General features: G+C 40.9%; 1 pseudogene; it reads right to left on the bottom strand.

The window, feature by feature from the left end:
- Positions 1 to 3145: 3145 nt before the first annotated feature.
- LOC140691394 (actin-related protein 3B-like) lies at positions 3146 to 27226 on the bottom strand (annotated as a pseudogene).

Here is a 27226-nt window from a genome sequence, read left to right as displayed (position 1 = left end):
GAAATGTGGCCTCTCTGGTCTCTTTTAGGGTTTTGGAAGTTGGCTGGGAGGCTCTGCTCCCATGTAACATGTTAGGGAATGACAGAGCCTCAGGGGCAGAGCTGCCTGCCATTGGACTGTAGGTGGTTTCTTGTTCTGAACTGATAAATTTAAGATGAATTTCATTAATCTAAAGATTTTTAAGTTCATCTCTCTAGGCAAACCTAAATGAGTTTTAGTTAAATGAGTTACCAAGATAGGCAACTGAGCAAGGACTTGTCTTCCAAAAGCATTTGTGAGTCATGATGCAGTTTCTAGAGGCATATTGTTGTGCATGCTGGGCAGGTTCCCAGCCCTCCCCAAGAGTATTTATGCTAGGTATTTACCATAAGGGGTCACAAGCCTTTCACTTTCACCTTCCCAGGAATGCCATTGGAACTAGGAATTTCCCCAGCTCTTCATTTGCTCTGTATTTGGAATTCCTCCCTCAGGGTGCAGCAAACTTGTTTTGACCTCAGGGACTTCTCAATTGTTGTTCTCTGCCTAGAACATTCTTCCCCTAAGAATCTGAATGACTGCTTCCTTCTCAATGGAAGGTCAGCTCCAGGGTGACCTCAGGGATACTTTCCCTAATATCTAGATAAAGTACCACTGCCTGTCACCATCATAGTCCTTCACACCTGGGTTCATTGCTTGCTGACTTGTTCATATTCTGTTCCCCCAACACAGACACAAGAATATAAGTTCTGTGAAAGCATGGTTCTTGTCTCCCTTGTTTATCTGTTCTTAAGCCTGGTAGAGAATAAACTTCCCAACCTGCTGCATGTGATAGTAGGCAAAATGTTTACCCCTTTGGACATAAATGGGGATAAAATCACCTTTGCTTCCTGCTTCATAGAAAAAGTGAGGACCTGTAATTAGGGTGCTGAAGATACTTTTTCTCCCTGAAACTTGGGATTAATTTGTTTGATTCCATATATATATTGCAAATATCAATACCATTTACCCAATTACATGACCCAAAAATACTTAGAACACATTATGTGCTTCTCTTTGCTTTGCTTCCCACTAAACTACTCCTTAAGCAATAGTAATCTGTTTGTCCAGAGGCCATATCCTTAAGGTCCCTCCCTTCAACGCCCTTCCTTCACAGCCTCTTGATTGCCTTGAGTCTTTCCAGGACCACTGCTAATTGTCTTCCAACCAGTAGTTCAGTTTGTATTCTTTCCCCTCTTCCGCCTCCCAAATTTGTCATCCACACTGCAGGAAAATAATTGTTGTGGAAGGCAAATTCCACACCACTACTGCTTAGTTTAATAATCATGTAATGACTTGCTTTGCCACAAGATCATGTCCAAATGCCTTGGAAAGCCATGTAAGACAGTCTTCCTCTGTGTGCTCCTGCAACTCTCCAGCTTCACCTCTTCCCCTCTGTCATTTCTAAATCATCTGTGCACACAACATGGACCCAATGTGCACAGTCATGTGCCATGCACCAACCATCTCAAACTGTTTGCAGTGCACAGAGGAAGGTTTCCAGGTGGCTTCACTCCCCTCTATCAGTGATGTTCACCTTGCCTTGTCAAACACCTGCCCATCTTTTAAGAGTCAGTTCAAATGTACCTATTCTTAAAGACCATTCTAAACCCTTGCCCACTGCCAACCAGTTTCAAGAGCTCCTCATTTCTTTCTCTGCACTGCCTCTGAACCTTGTAGTACACCTATTATAATACCCACGCCAGAGATTATCTCTGCCTCCTCCTCAGTGCTCCTTCATGGTCAAGTTATTTGATTCATCTCCTGGGCTTCCTGGGCCAGGCATTATACTTGGCATGTAAATCAATATCTGGAAAAGAATGAAGCAACCAAACTCAGTGTACTTATTATCTAGTAGAGAGCTTCAATCAATAAAATAGTTTTGACTGATATTTGAAAAATTGAAAGATCTCCTTGAAAGTTAGAGGTAGGAAGAAGGGATATTGTATTTATGCTGTTAATAGATATCAGTTGAATGGCCAAAATATTTTGTCAATGAGCTAGTGTTAAGTGAACAATTACTGTGTTCAGAGCTCTGGATTTGGTCATTTGCAGGGGATGCTTGAAATAGCTTTTGGACATTTCTGAAATGACTCTGGCTTTATCATCTCCCTGGGTCAAAATGTTAAATGGTCATCACAGGTTCTCAGCTTCCAGGCAGTTTAGAACAAAGTGCCTGAATGTTTTTTCATCCACTACCCTCTAAAAGGATTTTGAAACACTGTGTCCTTTCCTCATCCATTTAAAAAGATAATATCTAAAAATTTTATCTTGACTTTAAATCATTACAAATGATGATGCTTCTGACTTTATAAATATTGATTTATGAAAACCACTCTTTTTAATGTACACAATGGAAGCTAAATTAAATACCAGAGTGATTTTGTATCTACTGTGTCATCCATATTAAAAAAAAAACCACATTATAAACAAGCTCTTCTTGAAAAGCCAATAATTTTACATAGTTGTTTCCCTTGTGGAACTCATTTCATTCCTCTTCTCCTATAAAACTTAATCCCCATATAACATTCTTATGTTTGATATATTTTATTGATTACAAGTGCATTCTTAGCTCACTCTCATCCATGTGCACCCACCCCTTTGCTCAGGATGCCTGCTGGACATTGGTTAAACATCAATTTCACCTTTTCTGTCTCTTACTTCAAGAGACAGAAAAGGTCTTCACAAAATTGGGAAGGAGGAAAAAGAAAAGTAGAAAAGGAAATCAGTGCAGGATCTGACTTTTGGTGAAGGAGCCAAAAAGGGGAAAACACTCTTTTACTGGGGCACACACAGAGAGATAAGTTGGGATTGAAGGAGATTCAATGATGGTGAGAGAAGTGCACAGCATATGCTTGGCTGACAGAACTGAAAGAAACCAGCACAAAATATCCCTGAAATCAATCACCAGACCTTGACTTGAGCTGCTGATGCTGAGCTAGGAAGGTCTGCTGAAGCTGAGGGAGAAGGCTGAGGCTGATGGCACAGACTGAGTCTCATGGGGTTGGAGTGTGCTGTTTTCTGCGATTGGTAGTGTCTACAGAACAGAACTGCCTGGGACCTGAATTCAAAAAGCAAAATTGCTGATGCACATGGTGTGGATTACCTAGATATCTCATGGACATATTCACTATCTCTGCAGGTCCAGGGCCAAATTTGGCATTTTTGCAATAGAAGAGAAGCAGGGCTCTATCAGAACCATCATAGTTTTGGTCTGAAGGACCCAGGGGAAGTTCGGGTTGAAATCAGAAACCATGGCCAAAGAATCTGCACATTTCATAGGCACAACTGTGATTTTTATTTGGTTCAAGGAAGAGGGTGTGGATATGCTCTGTGGTTGTCTTGGTGGCCCCATGCCACAAGGAAGAGAGAGCCAAGAGCAGAGATCTGGGTGCACAGAAGGGGAAGTTGAAGCCTTTCCATCAGCTTTTTCTACCAAATGCAAATGTGACAATAGGGATGGCGCTGACCTGGTACTGCACTGAGGACCCAGCTGGGGGACTGAAGGATCATTAGAGCAGGCCCTAGTGCATGACATCTTTAGATTTGTTTCCACTGGTGTTTCTGTGTAGAATTTGGACATTCCCATGGCAATAGAAAGGACAAAGGAACTGTCATGAGTATGTATTGGAAATATTCCAACACCACATTCCACAGCCTGCACCCCAGAAATGGTTTGGAAGTCTTAATTCCAATAAAAGGAGGAGCTCTAGCCACTCTCCAATCTGTGATAAACACCTAATCAAAATGAGGCTCTGCTAAACAACAAAAGTAGATTGTGTTTTCCACAACAAAAACCACATCAGCAATCATAGAAATAACAGGCAATGCACTTACAAGTATGACATGGCATCACACCATACCAAAAACAGATCTCACAGCAATATCATGGAACTGTGCACAGCCAACATAGGAAATCTTCCACTTAAAAAAATCCCTTCAAGTCTAGAATAGATAACTGACAATCTTTAACCCATAAAAATAGAGAGATATAATAAAATGAAAAAGAAGAACCATTCCCAGACCCAACTTCCATCACAATTGGAAACTGAACAAAAAATAAATTAAAAAAGGAAGCATGTGAACACCCTTATCTACAGATCAGACTGAAATAAGAATTAGATAATGACTACTTCTTAAAAAAAAGTTTTGGTTTTCTAAAATGTATGAATTTTCAAAGCCACATTTTATATTCTCCACCACCTTTTTCTTGTCAATGAGCCTGAGTAAGGTGTTCACTCAGTGACCAAGAAGATCTCAGGTGTTGTCAGCAGGACCTAAAGCAAGCCTCTTCCTACTTGCTTCATCAAAAGATAATCAACCTATAGTTCCTGCCACTGAGCCAAGAAAACAGGCAGTGAAAAGATATTCAACATTGTTAGTCATCAGAGAAATGCAAATTAAAACCACAGTGATATATTACCTCATGTCTATCAGGATGGCTATCATCAAAAAGACCACAAAAACACAAACATTTAACAACAATGTGGAGAAAAGAGAACCCATATATACTGTTGGTGTATAGTTTATACAGAGACTAGTGTGTGAGAGCTGAGTCCTGGAGGCCTGTGATTTATCCAGGAGGTCAAGTTATTGCAGGCAGCATGTGCTGCTTGAAATCAGTTTTCAGCCCTGGCTGTCCATGGGCATCAGTCTCCCCAGGAGCTGAGTCCCCCAACATCACACACCCCCACCCAGAGATTCTGATACAATTGGCCCAGGCAACCAGATTTGAAAGCTTCCCACTTGATTCAATGTGTAGTCACATTGAGAGACACTGTGAGCAACTAGTTCACTCTGGGATAGTCAGTATAGTTCATACACCCAAACTAGGAACAGTAGGAACAATAGAAATGCAAACTATTACAACCACTATGGAAAGCAGGATGGTGGCTTCTCAAAAAACTAAAAATAGAACTAATATTCGATCTAGCAATTCCACTTCTGGGTATTCATCCAAAGAAAATGAAAACATTAACCTAAAAAGATATATGCACCCCAATGTTCATGGTAACCTTATTTACAATTGCCAAGATATGGAAGCAAATTAAGTATCCATCAACAGATGACTGGATAAAGAAGTTGTGTTATATATAAAATGGAATATTACTGAGCCATAAAAAATTGAAATGTTGCCATCTGCAACAATATAGATGGACGTGGGGAGTATTATGCTGAGTGCAATGAGTCAGACAGAAAAAACAAATACTGCAGAGTATCACTTATATATGAACTCTGAAGAAGAAAACTAGTGAACATAACAACAACAACAAAAAGCAGACTCACAGGTACAGAGAACAAACAAATGGGTATCCATGAGACAGGGAAGAGGGGAGGGCAAGACTGGTGTAGGGGATTAAGAGGTACAAACTACTACGTATAAAACAAATAAGCTACAAGGATATGTTGTACAGCACAGGGAATATAGCTGATATTTATAATAACTATAAATGGAGTATAACCTATAAAAACTGCAACCTGAAACTTATATAATATTGTACATCAACCCTACCTCAATTAGAAAAACACTGAAGACCAGTTTGCCCCATGTGACCCAGGTCCCTCCAGTTTTACATCCTTTTCCTATCTGTAGGGTTCAGTGTCATCATCTGTTAAATAAGGTACTCAGGCTAGAAGGCCAGCTGTACTTCAAGAATCCCATAAATCTACTGAAAGCAAACTAAATGATCAAATGAGAAACCTCAACCAAAGCATGAACAATCCTTACTGCTGGCAGAAGTTTCATCTCAACCATGATGAAATGAGGACTAAATAGTGCACACTTGTTCCTTGATTTCATGGACAGGAAGACACAGCTAATGTTATGTGAGATTTAAGAAGTAGGGAGAACAAGACACATACTGCACTAAACTTAATACTCTCATCTGCCTTTGCTTTCCCTTCCTTGCACATTTACTGGAGGTGAGATGTGTTTAATTAAGGTTATATACCAATAAAAACCAAATTATAATTTGCTTTTACCCATCAAATTTGTCTATATAGAAAATGTTTTCCAATAATAAAAATAACATTTATTAACCATAAAATTTCAAATAATTTTAAAACACAAAGAGTAGAAAGTAAGAGTTATCCATCTCTTGCCCAGATATATTTTATTTCCTTTAAGGAGTTTAACACATATCATTCAAAATCTTTTCTTATATATATACATAAAGTATATTTTAAATAAAATGAAATAATACTATGTGTAAATTTTACAACTTGCTTTTTCATTTGACAATATATACTGTAGACATCTTTTCATTTGAATTTACATTGCTTTACCTCATTCTTTTTAAAGGCTGAGTAGTATTCTACTGTCCAGATGAAATAAACTGTATTAAGCCCTCCCTACTTAGCCTGGCCCTCTCCTCCCTAAGGTTCCAGTCCCTGCATCTAAGAAGGGAAGACATGGTCTGGGGGAAGAGAAGGTTGTGCAGACAGAGGTGAGCTGGCAGGGAAGCAGGGCCAGCTGACTGCCACTTTCTGCCCCTCCCCTCTGGCTTTCAGCAACACTTCCTTCATCCTACAGTTACATGAACTGCCTTTTTCTCCTTTCAAGTTTCAAAATTCCCTGCACTCAAAGAATTTTGGAGAAACATTACATGAGTATTTTATGATTGTTCATTTCAGATTCCTCCTTCTCTCTGACAACAACATATCTGGCACTAATCTAAATACTCATGAAGCAAGACCAGCGAACTCACAGAAAGCAAGAGGGGAAGGATCCCCTTGATCTTTCAGTCAAGATGGAGGGTTAAAATTGTCCAATTTAAAAATACAGCTGGGCAGATAAGAATAAGAGATACTAAAATATTTAAATCAAATACTTCTGGTTAACTGAGTCATATTGCCAAGCATTTAAGTCATCCTCACTCCAAGAAAAAAATTTTATCAGTAATCTGGCCCTTAACAAGTCCTATAAAACAGAAGTCAAATAGGACTGGCTGCAGACTGATGGAAAGAGTCTATTATTCTCAGAATGCTGGGCTTTTAACTCCAGAATGAAATCCAAGCATGTTACCCAAGCAGCTTATACCTTACACAGGAGATGGTGGACATCGATGGGACAGTTCTGTATTACTTTGTCAACAACATCTGAGATGGATTCCATAATATCTGGGTTGGCAAACTGAATTTTATACAGATATAAAAGAAACATTACACATTTCTCTCAACAACTTTTTAAAAATGTAACTTTAACAAATACAGAATTCACTATGTCTTTAAAACTGTCACATTGGAATGAATGTGTCAAATTAATCCAAGTGACCGTGCATGGAGTGATGGTGACATGTCCCCTCAAGAGATGAAATGTGTGGGTTTAGAGAGGGAGAAAATCAAACAGTAACAAAGGCAGACCAGCACCGCGTTAGAATACACAGTGACTCACACCTTTTATGAGATTTTAAAAAGCAAGTGCTCAGTGTATGTGACGTGTAATGAAAAATATTGTGAGTAGGTAATGAGCATGTGATGTATAGACACTAATGTCATGAAAAAGTTAGCCAGGATATAAGAAAAAAACCTAGTCAGTGACTCACACTGTAAATCTGGGCTAGAAGACTGGGAAGGGGGAAGGGTGGTGGCTTCTAAGTGAAACAATCAATACGGTAACAATCATGTTATTGAGTAAAAAATCTTACATTCAATTCCACAAGTGAAATAAGCTAAAGTATAAGTAATTCAATTACAAAATTCTGAAATATGCTTTAAGAATCATGGAAAGTGTTGCTCAAGGGAAGAAGTCACCATGCAGCTGTTCACTGGATTTTGTTGGTTTATGTCTATTTTAACTGAAGACTATCACAAGCGAATGAGTGCTGTGCTATCAGGTACAGTCAGACATACATTGTGTGCCATTTCCCTGAACAAACAGTCATACACATCGAAGAACAGGCAGTGGTTTGTATTTACCTATTAAATGTAAACTGAATGAGGCAGAAAATTATACCAAAATACAAATAAAATCCAATTTACTAAACCTTAAAATATTGCCTCTTAATTACTGCTTTTGCAAAAGCAGTAATCATTCTTTGTGACTACTCATTAAACTGATAATATCTCCAATTCTTCTCTCCGAGGCTGTCCTCAGACAGAAGCTTTAACTTGCAGCAGGGAACACAGCAGGATCAGCTGTCCTGGGTTAAAAGTTGGAATGAGGACAGATCATCATGAGTGATGGGAAGGTTACATGTACGCTATTGTACTCTTATACAGACGCAAATTCCAATCAGTCCTCGAGATTAACTAGTTTTCATATTAGTATGAGATGAATTTCAAATCCATTCTCTTCTATTGTTCTTAAAGCTTCTTCCTAACAGCTCTTGGTTAAATCAACCATTAACTGTTTAACAGATAGCCAGAGCCAAAGAGGAGCACGCTGAAACACCCAGTCAAATGGGTGGACCACGCAGGAGCCAGAGCAGCCACTGGGGCTGAAGCCTACACTCCCAAGATCCTCCCTGGAAGGTGGCCACCTCATTCGGGAGCCCCACGGGGAGCCACTCTTGCACACATAAGTTGGCAGCATTGCTCCACACACGTCATTCTCTCCACACTCAGAAAGCAAATGTCTTACCTCTGGCTGAGAGAAAATTTCAAGGCCTGGGAACCTTTCCTAGCCAACATCGATAATGAACTTCTTCTGGCTGATGGCATTGTTCCCTGTGTGCTGTTTGATCCACTTCTGTGGATCCACATCATACTTGGCAAACTCCTTGACTATATTGGGGCAAATGTGTCAGTAATTCTCCTGCAGACACACACAGAGGGATGTCACCAGCCATTAGCCACCACCTAGTCTGCCCTCTGGCAAACACCCAGTAACTCCAGCACCACAAGCCCCCAACATCAGTCTTGCCCATGGCCACAGCTCCAAGGGAAACTTACTGGGCTCAGTGATGTCTAACAGCTATGCTTTGGCCAAGTACTTTGCTTTCATTTCAGCTCTGCTGTTAGTCCCAGCCTCACTGTCACATGTTGCTCCCCACTATCTGAGATGATGTCTGATGATGCGTTCCAAGTCCCTCGTCTCCATCTCCTCTCTTCTTACTCCTTGTATGCCCCCACGTGGCACCTGCCCAGGCACTCGCTGCCACCCACTGGGACCAGCAGACCCTCATCACAGCCCAACCCAGATCTGAAGGCAGCAGATCTGGCCCTGTGTTCACCAAGGCCGATTGGCAGGTGGTTAACCTGCTGTGCGGTCTGACACAGCACACTCAGTGGCTCCACAACAGAGAGTTAGTGGGTGCCTAGGCACGTGGGATGCACAAGTGAATAAAACACACACAGACCCCTTCCCATTGGCCCATACACTGGCTGAGAGTCAGAGTAACCAGTGACGGTGATAAATAAGTGGCACAGCACTTTTTAAGGTGCTGGGACCATGAACCAAAGAAAAGCCCGACTTTGGCAGGATGGAGCTGCCACACATTGGGGTATGAGAACCCGCGCAGTGCCAGCCCCGGACTGTGCTGTGCAAAGTGTTTCCTCAGCTGGTGATGCCTGACTTGGGGTCTCTGGGTTGATCATCTGTCCTTAGAGCTAACCTCACAAGAACAGCAGTTGGCCCCTGGGTACTGGATTCTGAAATTCAGCTTCCTGTGGGCCAGATGGGCTTTGTTCAATGCCTGCACTGTGTCAGGCCCAACGCTGGTGCTCAGGAGGACCTCTGAAGGCATTTTCATGATACTAAGTTCAAAATTTCTTAGAATCCCTGAAACGAAACCTAATACCAGCCTTGGTATACTCTGCACAACTGTAAGACTGATGGGCCAGACTTGCTACACACCCCTGTGCTCACTGATAACTGAGTGAGTGGGTCAGTCCATACAACCTCAAATCTACCAGGCTGAGGGCAGAAACAGTAAGTTGTCTTAAGACACCAGGTCAATGTCTCGTAGTATCTCAGAGGCTTAACTGAAGGCAGGAAGTGCCTCCACAGAGTTGATGGTGTGCAGTGTGTCAGCCCCAAGACCTGGACCACCACTGCCCTCACCAACAGGACCCTTGTATCCACAGGCCCCCTCCTGCCCACAGGGGCAACAAGACACAGGGTAACTCTGACCCATTCCCACAGAGAGAAGTGGGGCAAGAACTAACTGACAGCAGGGTTGGGACAGGTGACCTGCAGGGAACACAAGGAGCTCTTCCACTTCCAAACTTCATGGCTGAGTGATACATTGTCACTGCCCAAATGGGTCAGCCCTGGTTCAGGGCCAGAATGGACCCCAGAGAGCCAGTGAGGAAGGTAAAGCCCACCACGAGGACTAGGAGAGCAGCCTCTGTCACAGTCAGCACACTTAGGGCCCAACTCACCTGCATGGCCACCCTGATGATCAGGGGGCAGAGGCTCTGAGACACATTGGTAACAGGAGTGGGGTGGTGAGGGAACTTGGGTCAAATATCCAAATTTACTTCCTTGAAGAAAGGCAATGAAGGGAATAGGGGAAGTTCTGGGAAATATTTTAATATAAAAAGAAAGTCTTATGCTACTTCTGTAAACCTTCCCCCAGAGGGAAAGGGTTGACTCCCATGGACTGCCCAGGACCACACACCCAAGCTCTGAGGTGCCCCAGCCCTGGAAACTCTAGTCCTGGGCACACCCAGCCACCCAGCCACCCTACTCACAGGAGCCCTGACCCACACCAGTGCACCCTGTCCTAAAAATACCTCTGTATCCACCAAGAGTGTCATGCAAAGTGTAGGAATCCCCCCAGACACTAGCTTTCCTTCAACCAGTCTGTTACTGGGTGCAAAGGTGGGAGGAAAGGGGGAGGCTAACCTCCCTTAAACTTCCCTGCAGCTCAGAAACTGTGTGTTCAAGGCCACATGTCAACTCCATGCTTAAATTCTTCTCCAAAAACAAAATCTTTGCTCTTTATATAATAATTATCCTTGTATTACTAAAAATATCTTCATTTTGACTAAAACAAAAACAAAAACAAAAACAAAACAGTAATTTGTCCTGATTTTGCAACCTGAAAAGAAAGATGCTTTGAAAGGGATCTGTCAAGTTCTACCTACAGAGTGACACAAAGACTAAACTGATGGATCAGTCAGGTGGACATTTTAAATAAGGACCAATGAACCATTTTCCTCTGAATCTTACTGATTTAATTTTAGAGCTTCCTGTAACTCCTCCAGCATGGTAACGGAGTCTAGAAAACACAGGAGGACTCTGTTCAATGATTCACCCTAGAACAGCATCACTCTGACTGGTAATTCTCAGGGTACAGAACCACACATAGCAATAGATGGAAATGAGTTTGAATTCTGGCTGACTGCACAGGATTCCTCACAGTCACTGCTGCTGCTGTCTGCTCCTTACTTGGGAAATGAAGCCTGGAGGGAGAGGTGCAAGACACATTGACTAATTGAAGGTTCTGTCTAATCAGGCTCCAATTAAATGACATCGTACTACACAGGATGCTCAATACCAGTTATCAAGCTACTCTCATTTACAGCTGGAGCCTCCACAAGCATCCATGTTCAGAGAAGAAGCTAAGCTTTCAGCCCCTTAACTCAAGTGGTAAACAGATGGAGACCCACATTCATGGGGAGGGGAGGGAAGGCACGGTGGAGCAGGGGTGGCAGCCACGAGGGGAAGTGTGCAAACAACCGTTTCTCTCTCACACCCAAACTGGCCATTTTCCCAACTGTTTTTACCTTAATGGCCTTTGCAGACTCCAGTGGTTGCTCAGGAGGGATTCCCACCTCCCACTCCCTTGGCAGCTGTTGAATGAAATACATAATATCTCTACCTGCAACAGGGATGTGTTTGATGCAGCTTCCTAGTACCTAACCTTCCACCTGGGGAGACAGAGAGGCAAAACACCATGTGAGTAACTCCAGGAGGGAAGCCCTCCCTGGACTCTAAGTTAGACTTCTTCCCCCACCTGCCCTGGCAATGCAAGCATTTACTGAATCCCTACTCTGTGCAAAGCTCAGGACTAGGGGAGAGAGGATAAAATGACCATGCATGCAATTCTGTTAGGAGAACCTGTGATGCTCTGTAAGCAACCAAAGTGGCCTTTCCATTAGGAATGTGAAGAGAAAACCACAGAAGGTAGTTAATTTCTAAAATACTGCTGTCTGTCCAAACAATGGGTCATATTATTTTGTTCCTCTAACAAAAAGGAAAAAGTTTTAACTATTAATTTTTAAACACTTTTATTGAGTTATAGGCATTTTACAATGTTGTGTCAAATTCCAGTGTAGAGCACAATTTTTCTATTATACATGAACATATATATATTCACTGTCACATTTTTTTTCTGTTTAACTATTAATTTTTAAACCAACTACAAATTGGCTTACATATAAAAGTCAACAACCTGGTTAGCATGCGGGATTTAGAGTGTGACAACCTAGACTCAGATACTGGTTCCACATCTGTGGGCAGAGTAACCATGGCCATACCTGTTAACACATATGTTTCAGCCTTGGCACCTTCACCCATCATATGGGGTGAGTGGGTGCACAGAAGAGACCCAGTGACAGGCAGCAGGTCAAGCACACAGCTTGGTTTAGGCATGCATTAAGGAATAAGTAAGTGACCTGCTCACTCTAGTAAGGGCTGCACTTGGTAGGAAGGAACAGTCTGGCAGGTTCCCCTCAACCCTATGCTATGTGAGATCCATGCTGAGGGGAGTTTGGATCTGCTCACCCAGCTGTCCTCCCGGGCCAGTGACCAGGCTGCCAGCCATCACCAGCAGGGCAGGGCCAGGAGCTGCCGTGTGGCACCAGGGCCTCACCAACCCCCTGGGGTGCCACTCAACATGCAGGCCACAGGCTGGGAAGGTCCAGCTCATGCTGGTGGTAGCAGCCGTGCAGAGTGGACAATCCCCACCTGCACCAGGTTCAGGAGGCACTCTGAGCTCCCTGATGGCACTGGCTGCTTGTCACACACTCATGGAGACAGAAGGCTGGAGTAAATCCTCATCCATCTGAAAGATGTATCAGTTCCACCAAGTACAAGCACAGACAGTTACCAGTGAAGCTGCAAGAAAAGGTGACTGAATTCCTCTTGTGTCTTCTGAGGTGCTCAACATCTAGAAGTGAGAGAGTGTGTAGCATTTCTCAGGAGCCCAAGACAATTGTAGAATATTTAAGATCAATATAAAAGATTATGTGCACATAATTAAAATCAAAAACTTAAATTCATAAGAACAATAGCTCTCACAAACAGAAACTATTCACAATTTCTATACTCAATATATTATTTATAACATTTTCTAAAATTAATTCAACCCATGTTGAGTAAGTATCAGCTTCATCACAGATTAAATAAAACAACCCACAGCCAATGGTAGGAAAATAAGTAAGTGAATTGTGCTATACCCACATGGATGGGCTGTTAGGTAGTTACTAAATATTTTTCCACAGAGTATTTAACCATAAAGATACATCAGGGATAAATCAATATGCAAAATACAACTTCAGGAGCACATTGTACAATTAGAACACGAAATCAGATGGAGGGTATCCCAACTATGCTTAAAACGTGTATCGTGTGTCTAAGAAAAAGAGCTCAGTAGACTATACCAAAAAAGTGTGGCACAGTCCTCTGGGCAGGTTTGTGGGTCACTCTATTTTCTTTTCTACATTTCTCCATTTTATCTAAATTTTGTACAGTAAATGCAATTTTTATAATTAGGGGGAAAAAACTGCACTAAGAAACACAGAAAAATTTGAACAACAACTTTCTCTGTGGGCCTGCACGTAGTGTGAAACTTGTTTCAGACGCACAGGGGAGGCCAGGAAGCAGGCCCACAGGCACAGGCCCTGACCTCGGCCTGCACTGACCTCTGAGGATGTGACCTCAGAGAAGAGCCAGGCAGGACCACACAGAAAGTGGCACCAAAACAGCTCACACCCCGAGACTGGCTGAAGGGGCTGCGAACACAGAGCATGCTCTGCAGGACTCCTGCCTCTCCTCATCCCAGGGCAAAGAGGACACTGGCAGGGTGTGAGGACAGAGGGGAAGGATTTGGTTTTTTCCTCCAGACTGTAGATACGTCAGTCTCCCCCTGCAGTGATTTCTGAACTTTGAAGTATTAAATCACCAGCATATTAGTACATCATCTCTGCAACATCCTGAAATAAAACAGTGACTATTTTTTAACTGAAATAAGTGAATTGATTTTAAAAAAAACCGTTTGCAGTTTTTAAATTTAAGTCTTAGTTGATTTCCAAAGTTATCTTAGTTTCCAGTGTATACCATAGTGATTCATTTATTGCATTTTTAAAAGAAGCTTAGCACATATACACACAAACCTATATTTGCACAAAAGATACTTGTAATACACAAAATAACAAACATCAGTATCAGAGGTTGCCTCCAAGAAGGGACCTGGAAGAGGAAAGGCAGTTCTGACTTCCCGATGTAACCCCCTCCAGATAGCTTCAATTAATTAAAAAAAAAGGTTTAAATAATTCATTTAACTAATCCATTGTACCAAATATATATATATGTGTGTGTGTATATATATATATATATATATATATATATAGTCTCTTGATGCCTGAATTAGAAATCACTTCTGTAATATTTTGAAAATTAAAATGAAAAAGTGACATTGCAGAGCATCCTGCAAATCAAGGTTAATAATCTATCCTTCTTGGCTCTTAATTTTTAAAAAACAAGAAGCAAATCCTCTCCAGCCTGATCTTGTCACAGAACACAGAATCACCCTCCAAATGGTCATGTACCGCACCCACTGATATCCAGATGACAGTTCATAATGAAAGCCAGGAAGACCCTCCTGACAAAGTGACACCAGGGCCAAGCAGAGCCCAGGGACATCAGACGACTGCTGACACCCAACTGCACAAATCTGCTACTGCAAATTTCCAACTGCCAGTGCCACAGGCACTAGGCATCTCCCATTTTCTCACACACCTGGGTTAAAAAGCTCTTGTTACCTTTGCTAAGTACAGGTATGTCTTCAAAAGTAGTGCTTTAACAGAAGGGTTTTTTTCTTTCACTGCTTCCTTCACCTCAAATCAGGTTAGGCCCACAGACAGAGCAGAATTCGGTGCCCTGCTGACCACTGGGATATCATGAGTGACCCCATCCCTGCTGTCAATGGTGATTCCTGTTAATGTGTGTTCACCAACTTGTCATGATGTCCAGTACACAGCTAAGGCCAGCAGTGCCTTCACAAATACCATGGAGACCATCAGCATGGGGACTTTTTCAAGTGTTTCACCAGCCTATCTTCAGGTTTGAGCAATAAGCCCTTTCTTTCTTACTGAGTCTGAATGAGCTTTCCCTTCCCTACCTTCTATCTTCCTCCCAAATCCAAATTCCAAAGTGGACAACTAACATGTAAGTTTTGTGCACTTAATCTGGAGGAGTCGTCTTCTCAGTAAGAGAAATCAATGCTTTGCAAAGAAAAGCCAGATAGAAAGGAATTTTATTGTGGAATCAGGAGGTTTTAATTTTAATTTCTAATCCACTGGTTCCCAGTGTGGGTCCACAGATGGATTGCAATAAGACTACTTGTGGAGACTTTAGAAAGACAAAATACTGGGCCTGGCATCCAGAAATTCTCATCTGGCAGAACCAGGATAGTGGTTCTCAACCAGGGGCAATTTTGCCCCCAAGGAGCACCTGGCAACATCTGGTGTCATTTCTCGCTGTCACACTTGGGGGAGGGGAGGCTGGTGGTGGTGCTTCCCCTGGTGGGTCAAGACCTGAGATGCTGCTAGACATCCCACAACACACAGCTCAGTACCCGCCCCTCCCACGAGGACTGCCCGATCCAGAATTCTGAGGCTGGAAACCCGTGGTCTGATATAAATTCTGAGAATGTGTATTTTGAAAAAAAACTTTTGAGGAGACCTTGCTGTATAGACCACTTTGAGAACCACTGGGCCACTGTTTCCTAAAATGTCTCCTATTCCATGGAACAAAAACAGCTTAGGGGTGGGGGAATATTTCTGGTTAAATTTGGAAGTGGTGGAATAAACAGAGTTTTCTAATGCAGGCATTTTCAGAGCCTTTAAGACATCACTTTGTACTGAGAATCACCACACAGAGGACACTGCATGTGGAATCTTCCAAGTTAATCATCTATGCAACTCCTCCTCTTTTTTCCTACAAGTTAGGGAATAGAATATGCAGGAAACATTTTGGAAAACAATTTTATCATTTAGTCCCCCAAATTTCAGTCAATTCCCTTATATAGAGTGGCAGATACATTACACCTAAAACCAACAAAACCCCCCATGAAGAACAAGCAGCTTCAGGGGAAGTTCTGCAAACTCACGGAACCACAGGAGCTCAGATCCACAAGGGGCAACCCTTGAAAGGCATTTATTTTGTTTTGTTTTGTTTTAACATATTCTATAGTATATTTTCTTTTTTATGATCAGAAGTAAAAGAAGCCAAAGAACCACACCTACATCTTGATCTTGTCTCCCTGAGGATACCTGAGATTTTAATGAATGTAAACAGACAAAAGCAGGACAAACTCTACACCAGCAGTAAAAACATAAATCACAGAACTTGCTCTGTACAGTGTTTGAGCTTGGACCAGAAAGGGATGAATTCATGTGCTCTTGAGTGCGTGGGAAAGGAAACCACACCACACAATCTTATCGAGGCCTCTAGAATCACCATTTCTTCCACATTAGACAACTAGGGTCACTTGGGAATCATGAAAGTCACTTGTCTTTACCTGAACTGCAATGTACAGTCCTGGTACATTAAATAATTTGAACATAATTTCTGCAAGATATTCTCTATTTCCTGGTGTATTCAGGGGAGGTTCTGTCTGTAAGGAAACATTCACTATATTTAGTGTTCACCCAAATTTCATGTAATTACATCAGAACCACAAAAAGTTAATCTAAAAGCATGTTCATTAAGATGCTGTACAACTCCTTAATTTGACAGACAGAGTACACCCAGAGTGGTTGATTAAACCTATTTTGGCTGTGGGGTTTAAAATTCTTTGAGAAAGCAAACCCTCTCTAAACACTTCTGCTCTTACTAATCCACCCAAAAACAAGAACAAGCTACAGAAAAGGAAACTCCACCTCGGATAACAGAACGCCCAAACACCGTGAAACTGAAGAGACATGCAGTGAGCTGTCAAGGGCAATAACAACTCCACCGAGACCAGATGAGTGAGGACACGGAAAGAGAACACCAGTGACTTCAGATAACAGCTAATATCCAGTTCTCCAGAGAAGAGAAAAAGCAGAGAGCCTTTGCTTGGAACCAGAGCAGTCTGAGCAGCACAGCTGCAGAAGCCTCACTCCACAGGCCCTCCCCTCAGAGCACAGGTGGCAAGGTGAGAAGTTACACCTCCACCATCTGCTGTGAGAAAGACAAGCTTGGGACAGAAGCTGCTTCATCCAGACGCTGCCTGCCACACAGCCTAAACTCGCACACACAGCCAGTTCAGGAAGAGATCCCCTCACTCAAAGATGAGGAAAGAACACAAAGAGACTAGCCAAACACCATATAAAAACACTCATAGAAAAGGAGAGGGGAGAGAGAAAATAGGAAAAAACAAATGTCAGATAAAAAACATGTACCCAGAAAAACATAAAAATAAAGCAGATCAAAATCATGACATAGATATCTGAATTTTTTGAAATGTCTATTTAAAATAATAACTATTATCTAATAGAAGGAAATTAACAGGATTACAGAAAGATAAAAATAAATAAACCTGCTTTTTGTCATTCAGCAATATGTTGAACGTTTTTCCATGTTAATAAATATGGATTTACATCACATATTTAAGCTGGGGGAAAAAAGAGAGAAAACAAAGAGAAAAAAAAACAAAGAAAGGAAATAAAATCTAGGCCTTTTGACAAAAAATAAATAAAATTCCACATTACCCTTTGTTATATACTGAGCTTTGTTTCCCAAATCTCTTATGCTGAAGCTGCAACACTCAGGTGACTGTGTTTGGAGATGAAGCCCCTAGAGGGGTAACCCAGGATCAGTGAGGTCACAGGACAGCACTAACATCTCTGCAGGAAAAGGCAGAGGGATCAGGGAGCTCTCTCTTACTCACACACAGAGGAAGAGCCACACGAGGACCTGGTGAGAAGGAGGCCATCTGCATGCCAGGAAGAGAGATCTCACCATAAACCAACCATGATGGCACCTTGATCTCAGACCTAAAGCCCCCAGAGCTGTGAGAAAACAAATGTCTGTTGTTGAAGCCACTCAGCCTATGGTGTTTTGTTAGGCTTATTGAGCAGAGCAACATACTCTTATAGCAGGAAAAGGGCAGCCTGTCTCGGCCATTGGCACAGCTGCATGCAGGACACTGGGACACAAGGGGCCACATTTACAGACTCTTCTGGCAGGAAAATATGACCCCAGAATTCTACATCTGGCCACACTGCCAATTAAGTCTGTTGCAAAAACAAAATACCTTTAAACATACAACTTGAGAGAATTTGGTTTCTATGAGCCCTTCATGAATTAACCATCAGACAATAAGCTTTAGCCAAACAATAAGAATGCACAAAGTACAGTCAAAGACTTAGGGTGAGCAAGTAGTCCATTTAAGATGTAGGGATAAATACATTTCTTTTGTGGGAGAATCTATAGCTATAGAACAGAATGTAAATATTATAAATTAAAACAACAGGAATAGTATCAAGTTGACAGGCACAGATGGAAAGGAGGAAAATATAAAGACACTGATGCCCTTGTGTCATGAAATCAAAAGATATTGTTTTCTTGGTCGAGCAGCAGAGACACCAGTAAACATAAATTCACAAACGTTATTATCAGAGTAAGTTCACTAACATAAACAATCAAAAGCAGGTGATAGAAGAAAGGAGGAGGAGGTAAGAAATGTGGACATGTACCAACTTGGTCACTAAGCACAGTAGGAAGTAATCATCCCTAAGCAAATACAGGTAAGTATCTTATGCAAAAGTACAGTTAAGTTAAAATATGTTTTACCAATTATCAGAACTAATATGCACCCAATAGAAACCAAAGAGAAAGCCAAGCCTGAGTTTTAAAATATCCATACATAAATAAAACACACTAAAACCAGAAAGCACAGCACCAGAAAAGCAGCTGGGACCACACACGCCTGCCACACAGCCCAGGCCATGTCAGCACGGGCAACGGGAGAGCTCCAACTCCAATCAGCCCAGCTACATCCCACCTTCGATTTTTACCAAGTTCGGAAAGTGATTTCCTCTCTCCATGAATAATTAGCTCTGACTTCACAGGAGTCTAAACAAAGTGCTCATCGCAGCACCTGGCATGGGGAACGTACTCAGTGAAAGTGCATTATTATCACTAAAATCATCAGCATGTACCAGTGAGAAACTCATCTACTGAAGAGAAAGTCTCTGAACTAAGACTATGAGACAAAGTCAAATTCCATTGTCAAGCCAAGGGACATCTAAAACAAGGTGCCTCAGAGAGGTGCACGGTTGTCACAGCTTCCAAGATCAGAAACAACATAACTGCACGTAACTAGGAACTGATTACACAGATTAGGTCACATCCATAAAATGTAACACTTTGCAGCAATTAAAAAGGATGGGCAGTGTGTCTGCAGATATGAAACAATATCTACTATAAATTTGCTACATGAAAAGAGGCCTCTCCATACATACACATTCTTAAATATACTTCTGTATCTACAACATTTTTTTTAAAAAACAAGGTGTATGAAGGAGAGAAATGAGGAGCTGTTTATGGGAACAAAATTTTGATCTTGCAAGATGGAAAAGTTCTAGAGGTCTGTTACACCATAATGTCAATGTCGGTAACATTACCAAATGATACATTTAAAACTGTGTTAAGTGGGTAAATTTCATATATTTCAAATTATAATTTCTAAAATTTTTAAAGTAAAAATCAAAATGTACCATAGTATGTCTATTTTGTTACCATTTTTTGAAACATGTTTATGTATAATCCAAGTGCCTGCACATAATTATTGCTGGTTAAGCACCAGTAAAGTTGGTTTCCTCCAGGAAGGGGATCTGGAAGGCAACACAGAAGTGGGATGGAGACACTCTTGCACTGGAAATCCTTCTGCAAATTTGAATTCTGTGCTGTGTGTATGCCAACTTTTCAAGCAAATAATCAAATCTGGATATCAACTAGCTGGGGGCTTTAGTTTATACTCCTATCTGATACAAAGCTCAAACATCATGCCCCAAGTAAGTTTTAATTACTCTAATTAGAATCAACACACCCCCTGAATGGGAGAGAGAAAGCAATCTTAAGACATAGACAAGAAATAATAAAGTCATCAAAAGCAGATTGTAAGTGATCTAAAAGTCATTCAAAAACACATTACTTATTTTATTGTGCCTACCTCAAGGGGCTGAGATCAAATTAGTTAATACCTTAATGTTCCCAGTACACATTTAGCACCGTGTTAGTGATTATTATTTCAGATTTATTTTTTTTTTAGTTTTCTTTCATTTAAAGCACATGAAGAATAGCTGTGGATTCCAATATTTAGGTTACAATATATCTCCTCATGGCACCTCCTATCAACCTGAAAAACAGCCCTAGTAACTACCTACCTCACAATTGTCTGTGGGATTAAATAAGTGAGTCAATTCATGCAAATACTTGGTGGGGAGAGGGCTGGGCCCTTAGCAAGGGCTGAATATATCAACAATCAACTGTAATATCAACAATATATCTCAGAGCAGAAGAAATTGAATGTATTAACTCCAGAGACCTAGAGTCTTCTCTTACCTTGAAGAGGAATCCAAGCACCTTAATAAGTTAATTTTATAAACATAACATTTAAACTGATTAGAGGGGGGAATAGGATGAAGAGAGGAAGGCTAGAAAGGTATGCAAAGTGGGAGCATAGTCATGCAATATTTCCTTCCTGCCTGGTTTAAAAAAAAAGTGAGCCTTTAGAAGACATTCCAACAAGAAGTAGATTAACCCTGGCTCTGGATTCTTCCTGGGTTTAATTTCAGTGTCAGGTGATGTTCCAAATAAATCCCAGATGAATGAAAAATATATATAAACATCAAAGGAAAGTAGGTCTACTTACATAAAAATTTACAATTATAGATGTTCAAAATTATTACCTACAAAAAATCAAGTGAGAAAAAAGTATCTGCTTATGACAAAAACTTCTTATCTGTTATATGAAAGAGTTCACACCATAAACAGATTATGGCCATACATATAACAGAATATTACTCAGCCCTAAAAAAGGAAGGAAATTCTGACACATGCTACAATGTGGCTGAACCCTGAAGACCTTATACCAAGTGAAATAAACCAGTCATGAAAGGACTAATACTGGATGATTCCACTTATATGAGGACACAGAATAGTTACAGTCACAGAGACAGAGGGGGGAGGGTGGGGGCTAGGGCTGGGGGAGGGGGGAAGAGAGTTATTCTTTAATGGGGGCAGAGTTTCAATTTGGAAGGTGAAGAAGTTCCTGAGATGGATGGTGGTGATGGTTGCACAACAATGTCAATGTACTCATCTCACCAAACTGTACATTCAGAAATGGTTAAAATGGTGAAGTTTATGTTATGTGCATTTTATCACAAAAGAAAAATTTAAATAAAAAAATGTTCAAAGAAATAATAGCAACAATAAAAGCAATAAAACACTGATATGTACAAAACCCAGGACATGAATAGGCAATTCACAAAGGAGAAAATACAATTAATAAATACATGAAAAAATGTTTAAGATCAAAGTTATTCAAACTGCAAATTAAAAAGTCAAGTAATCAAAAATGATGTTAATCAATCCTAAGAGTTCAAATAATGTGGCTTCTTGTACATTGAAGGTTTCAGTGTGAAATATTATACCAGAGATTCAAAATTATTAACACATCTGGACATCCAAATTATATACATATATATATATATAATTTTTATATTCTTAATATAAAAATGTTCTAAATATAGAAAAAAATGTGCAAAGATTACTTTATGTTATGTCTTAGAAAACCAAGAAACTGGAAACAAAAGTAAACAGCTAAAAATAGTGGGGCTGCTAAACAGATAGGAAACAACCATTGGATACATGATTGTATGACCATTAAAATGAGGATTATGAAAACCGTGCAAGAAAATGGGGGAGAGGGATGGAGGACACAATATTGAATGCAAAATCATATAAAAACATGAGTGAAAAGATTAAGTATAGCTCTACAAAATGTTAATATTTATGATAATGGGATAGGAGTGTGAAAAGTCCCACAAGCATCTTCCAAATTTTCTAAACCGCACTTATAGTTCTATAAGAAAAAAAAATTCTTTATAAGATTTGTGAAACCCTGAGTTACAGCCTGTGCGTGAAGGCCACAGAAACTCCCAATACAACTTCCTGGTTTATTTCTCCACAGGTGGAGAAGATAACAGAAGAAAGACTTCAGCCCAGGGCAGAAGCCGCAGCACATGCTGGTGTGGCTTTTCCCTAGCCTGTTGGCTCTGTAACTTGGAAAACACTTTCCATATCCAACCACAGTTGTGAAGACAGCTGAATTCTTGTTCTGCCACTGTCTTCATACCTGTAGTCACATCATTATGTCAGGCTCTGCAGTTTCCCTACCCAGTATCTATTCTGCCTTCTGCCTTAATGACAGACCACTGATCAATCACAGGCCCAGAAAACAGCATTTCCCAGACTTCCTGGTGGAAAGGGATGGCTAAGTAAGTTCTGGCCAATAAGAAGCAAAAGCTGTTGGATATGTCTTCTGGGAAAGCTCCTTACAAGGTTGAAGGTAGACTCATGTAGTAGGCCCACTTTTGCTCTTAACCCCTTCTTTCCTGGAATATGGAGGTGATGACTGGAGCTGCAGCAGCTAACTTGTTATCTAAGGCAATCTTATAATGGAAGCTGTATGCTAAATATACTAGAGCACACAGATCCCTAGTGACACCAGGAAACTGACATACCAGCACTGCCCTCCCTACTACAAATGTCTTTAAGAAAAATAAAACCTTAAACTTGCTTAAATCACTGATTTTTATACTTTAGCACTTGCTGCCAAAGAATTCACCATCTTTGAAGAATTCACATTAAAATCCATTAAGAGAATGTTTACAATAAAATTAGGTTCTCCTGGTTCCTGAATCAAATTCAGCATTATTAAAGGCACATTCTTCTGGGTTCTCAGAACCATAATCATAAATCTATGTTTTCCTCAATCCTCATTTTCTCCTATGTTTACCACCAGTAATTGCTCCTTTAGAGGACTTAATTAAATAAAACCTTCCAAAAACCATTATTTATATATAACAAAATCTATATTGGCGATATCAAGTTTTTCTTATTTTTTAAATACTGAAGCACATGATTAAAACTTCACGTGAATGCAAGTTACATAAGCATTTTTATTTATAATAATGGTAAAATATCATCAATTATTAATTCAAAAATGAATAATTAGTCAGTACTATAAAAATCAATCCATATTTCTGGATAAAGAAAGCAAGCTGAACACATGCAACTAATATTGCTCCAGTCCCAAACCTCTCCATAACTGCAGTAAAGAAATATTTAAAAAAAAAAAATTCCTCAAGGAAGGGCAAGTAGGAGCAGAGATGACAATATTCTGAAAACGTGAAGAACATGGGCCAGCAGTAACAGCCTCAGCAGTGCCAGGGAAGTCCAACTCCTCACCGGCCAGTGCTAGTGTACAGGACAGAGCAGGTCTGAGCCACCCTCATGAACCAGGAAGGGAGTTACTGTGGTAAGCCAGGACAAACCACATGTCATGGTAAATTGTATGTGTCAGCTTGACTGGGCTAAGGGATACCCCGAGAGCTGGTAAACCATTCTTTCTGGGGTGTGTCTGAGAGGGTGTCTCTGGAAGAGCTTAGCATGCAGTAGACTGAGTAAGGAGACCTGCCCTTGACAATGTGGGTGGACAGCACACAGGCTACTGAGGACTTGATTGGAACAAAAGGATAAAGGAAAAGTGATCCTCCATCCCTGAGCTGGGACACCCATCTTTCCTGCTCTTGGGTGGATGGCAGAGCTCCTGGTTCCCAGCATCCTTGGGCAGCAATGCTGCTTGCTCTTCCTCCCCTGATTCATATTCAAAAAGTTTGCAAATCTCCTCTATAGCTACAATTCAATTTCCCCTCCAGAGCACTGCAGTTCTTTAAAATATATGATTCTGTTTGAACTCTGGGCAATTCAGTATTAGAGAAAAGAGCGTGGTTCCCATTCGCTATCTGCTTAGTCCACGTGAACAACATGAGTTGAGTCTCTGAAACTTCTTGAAAAACATGAGCCGTACTGAGCTCATTCCCACCATGGATGTGCAGACGTCTGTCATGGCAGTCAGAAGGGACAATTTCATAGGCTACTGAGGGAACTTTAATTTAAAACTTTTAGACTCTTTTACACCAAGAAGCCATTAGCTGATGTAGGGGTTCAGTAAATGTCTTCAATGAATTTCTGGACATGGCCACAAATCCCTGTACCTGCTTCACTCCCCTTTAATTATCCCATTAACTGATGACAAAGGACATAAGCCTGAGAGACACCCACCCTTCTCATAACTTCCTCTGTCACATCATGCAGCAAACCCATCTGCTAACTTCAAAGTACAATATATGTAGCACAATATTTTCTTATGTTTAATGTAATAAAATTGATTATTTTTGAATATTCACTTCAGATACTCATTTTTGGCAAAGGACTTAAGCTTTTCCATATTCATACCAAACACCTCCAATTCCTTCCCAGCAATTGGTTTTATTGTACTGCGCTGTATATGCCAGCTAGAGCAGAAAAATTCCTGGTAGGAAAAATTTCCTGTGGGCTGTGTCCTGGTGGTTTCATTTGCTCCATGGGCCTAAGACTCAGACTCCCTCTGAGCAGAGTGGGATGGGGCAGGCAGAGAGAGGCAGCTGGGCCCCAGGCCCATGCCTGGAGTCCTAACCACAGGTAGTTATGTGACGTATGAGAGAAGGAAACATGCCAAGCATGGCAGGTGGGAGTCTGTAATTTGTTTTGGCTGTAAAGACAAAGCCACTCAGACATACTGTCAGTTTCCTGGCTCCATGTATTTTACATAAACCATCGTAGATACACAGGGGGGAAAATACACAGTGGCCTGTAAAACACAGTACTTGGATGTGGCAATTCCTAGTTGTGAATATACAGACAGGAAAAAGCTTACAGCACTTTCAAGGACTTGATTTAATAGACACAAAGTATATAGATTCCACTAACTACCATAACAGCCTTGTACTTAACATATTTTAAGCCAGATAATTCTAAAGAATATTCCATCTTTAACATTAGAAAGAATTATATAATTGTATCAGGGACTACTTGACAATGCACTAGCATGGAAAAAATCCAAAGCTAAATTATGTAGGTTTTAATGTGTAGCTTATGTTACATGCAATTGTTATCCTTAAAGTAAGTGTTTTATACATGTAATTAATTTTAACTTAAAAAGAACATAGAACAATGAAAACAGACTCCACAACCAAGAGACAATTCTCTTCATTTCTCTGTATTGTTTCATTTCATCTGAACAAGGTCAATTACATCCACAATATCAGGGACCATAACTCAGCTCAGTGTTAGAGTGAGATTTAACCTTGGCAAAATAGCACCTGGACTCAGCTCCCTCTGCTGTAAGAAGCAAAGGTCAGAGCCATCCAGTTATTTCAGGAGGACACCTAACTACACAGGTGGTTTCCTACCCAAACCCATTCCTCCCTCCTCATTCCTTGCTGCTGGAGGCCGGTTTAGGTACTTACCTCTTGGGGACAGGTGATGAGACATGATCTGCTCACCAGCAACAGGAGAGAATCTTGACTCATCAAAATGTACTGAAGTAATTTTGTTCCCCTCTAGGGCCCACACTGGGCACAGAGAGACAGGGCAAATCTGCCAGGAAGGTTTCTGAGGAAGGGAGTCTTAATTCAAATACTCTGAAAGGAAATACACCAAGAGTCAGTACAGGAACTCGGGCAGCCACCCTCGGGCCTGAAGGGAACCAGCACAAGAGGCCAAACAGATGAATTAGGCTGGGTTCTCACCTCCATCTCTGAGCTGCTCAAGTAACCAGCCCTGAGTGGCCTGACTCTGGCATCCTGTTTTGTGGGATAATTAGCCCTCTTCAGTTTTGGACATTTTTGTTGAGCCTTCTGTTATTTGCCCAAAAAGCACTCCAACCCATACAAAGAGCTTTAGTGGGAATTAAAAACTCTCCAGGGAAGAATATCCTGGGTTTAAAATCTAAGCAACCCAGAATCCACAGGGCCCTTCTCTCAGTCCCAGTTACTCACCATCAAAAATTGATGGCCCTCAGGTTCAGCTCAGGGAAAATTAAAAATCACTTGTTCCATGAAACTCTCCATTAGATCCCAGTCTTCAGTTATTCCATGTCTTATTGGCCACTAAAGCAAGAGAAATCAAACTATGTCAAGCTTCAGTCCATGTCAGTAAGAGCAACAGTTTTAAAAGCACTGGCGCAGAAGAGACTGAGTTATTAGAGAAAACAGGTCCTTTGCTCTGGGTGAATGTTAATTTATGTAAAGAAATAACAGGCACTTTACCAGAAATATTAAGTTATATTATCATTTATATTCTACTTCACATTTCTAAGTACAAAGTGTCATTTTAACAGTGGAGTAACAGATGGAAAAGTACAGCTAATCCACCATACCATTCCATTTGGAGTTTGGAGGGTTTTAGAACAAATACATAGTTAAACAATTTTAGTGCTTCTTTTTAATTAATCAATCTATAGCTCTTCTACATCTGACAGGTCAGCGAGTCAACCTGCTATTTTCCACAGAAGCAGGTCTTGCTCTCACATGAAGCCCTGCATTCCCAGAGTCAATCCTGCATTCTGGGGTTTCATAAATTCACTTGATTCCCCACATGAAAAATACCTTGTTCAACTAACACAACACTGTAAATCAACTATACTTCAATTTTGAAAAATACCCCATTCAAAACCAACAACAACAAAACCTCTTTTCCAACACAAGAATAAAATACACAGCTCACAAGTACAATTGCTATGAAATCTACCATTTTACATGATTCATCCTACTGCTCTGTTCTTGGTGATACACTTACTGAAGCAAATCCCGGTGGGGAGTTTACCTTTGTGGCATATGTGGGTTTATCTATGGCTACATCCCCTATGAAAAAGTCCAGATCATCAACTCCCCTCAGCACCCTCCTTTGGGCTTGGTCAACAGCCTTTGCTGACTCTCTGATGGC

Source organism: Vicugna pacos, chromosome 35, assembly GCF_048564905.1.
Source record: "Vicugna pacos chromosome 35, VicPac4, whole genome shotgun sequence".
In the NCBI taxonomy this organism is placed as follows: domain Eukaryota; kingdom Metazoa; phylum Chordata; class Mammalia; order Artiodactyla; family Camelidae; genus Vicugna; species Vicugna pacos.
This window is presented reverse-complemented; position numbering and strand designations above follow the sequence as displayed.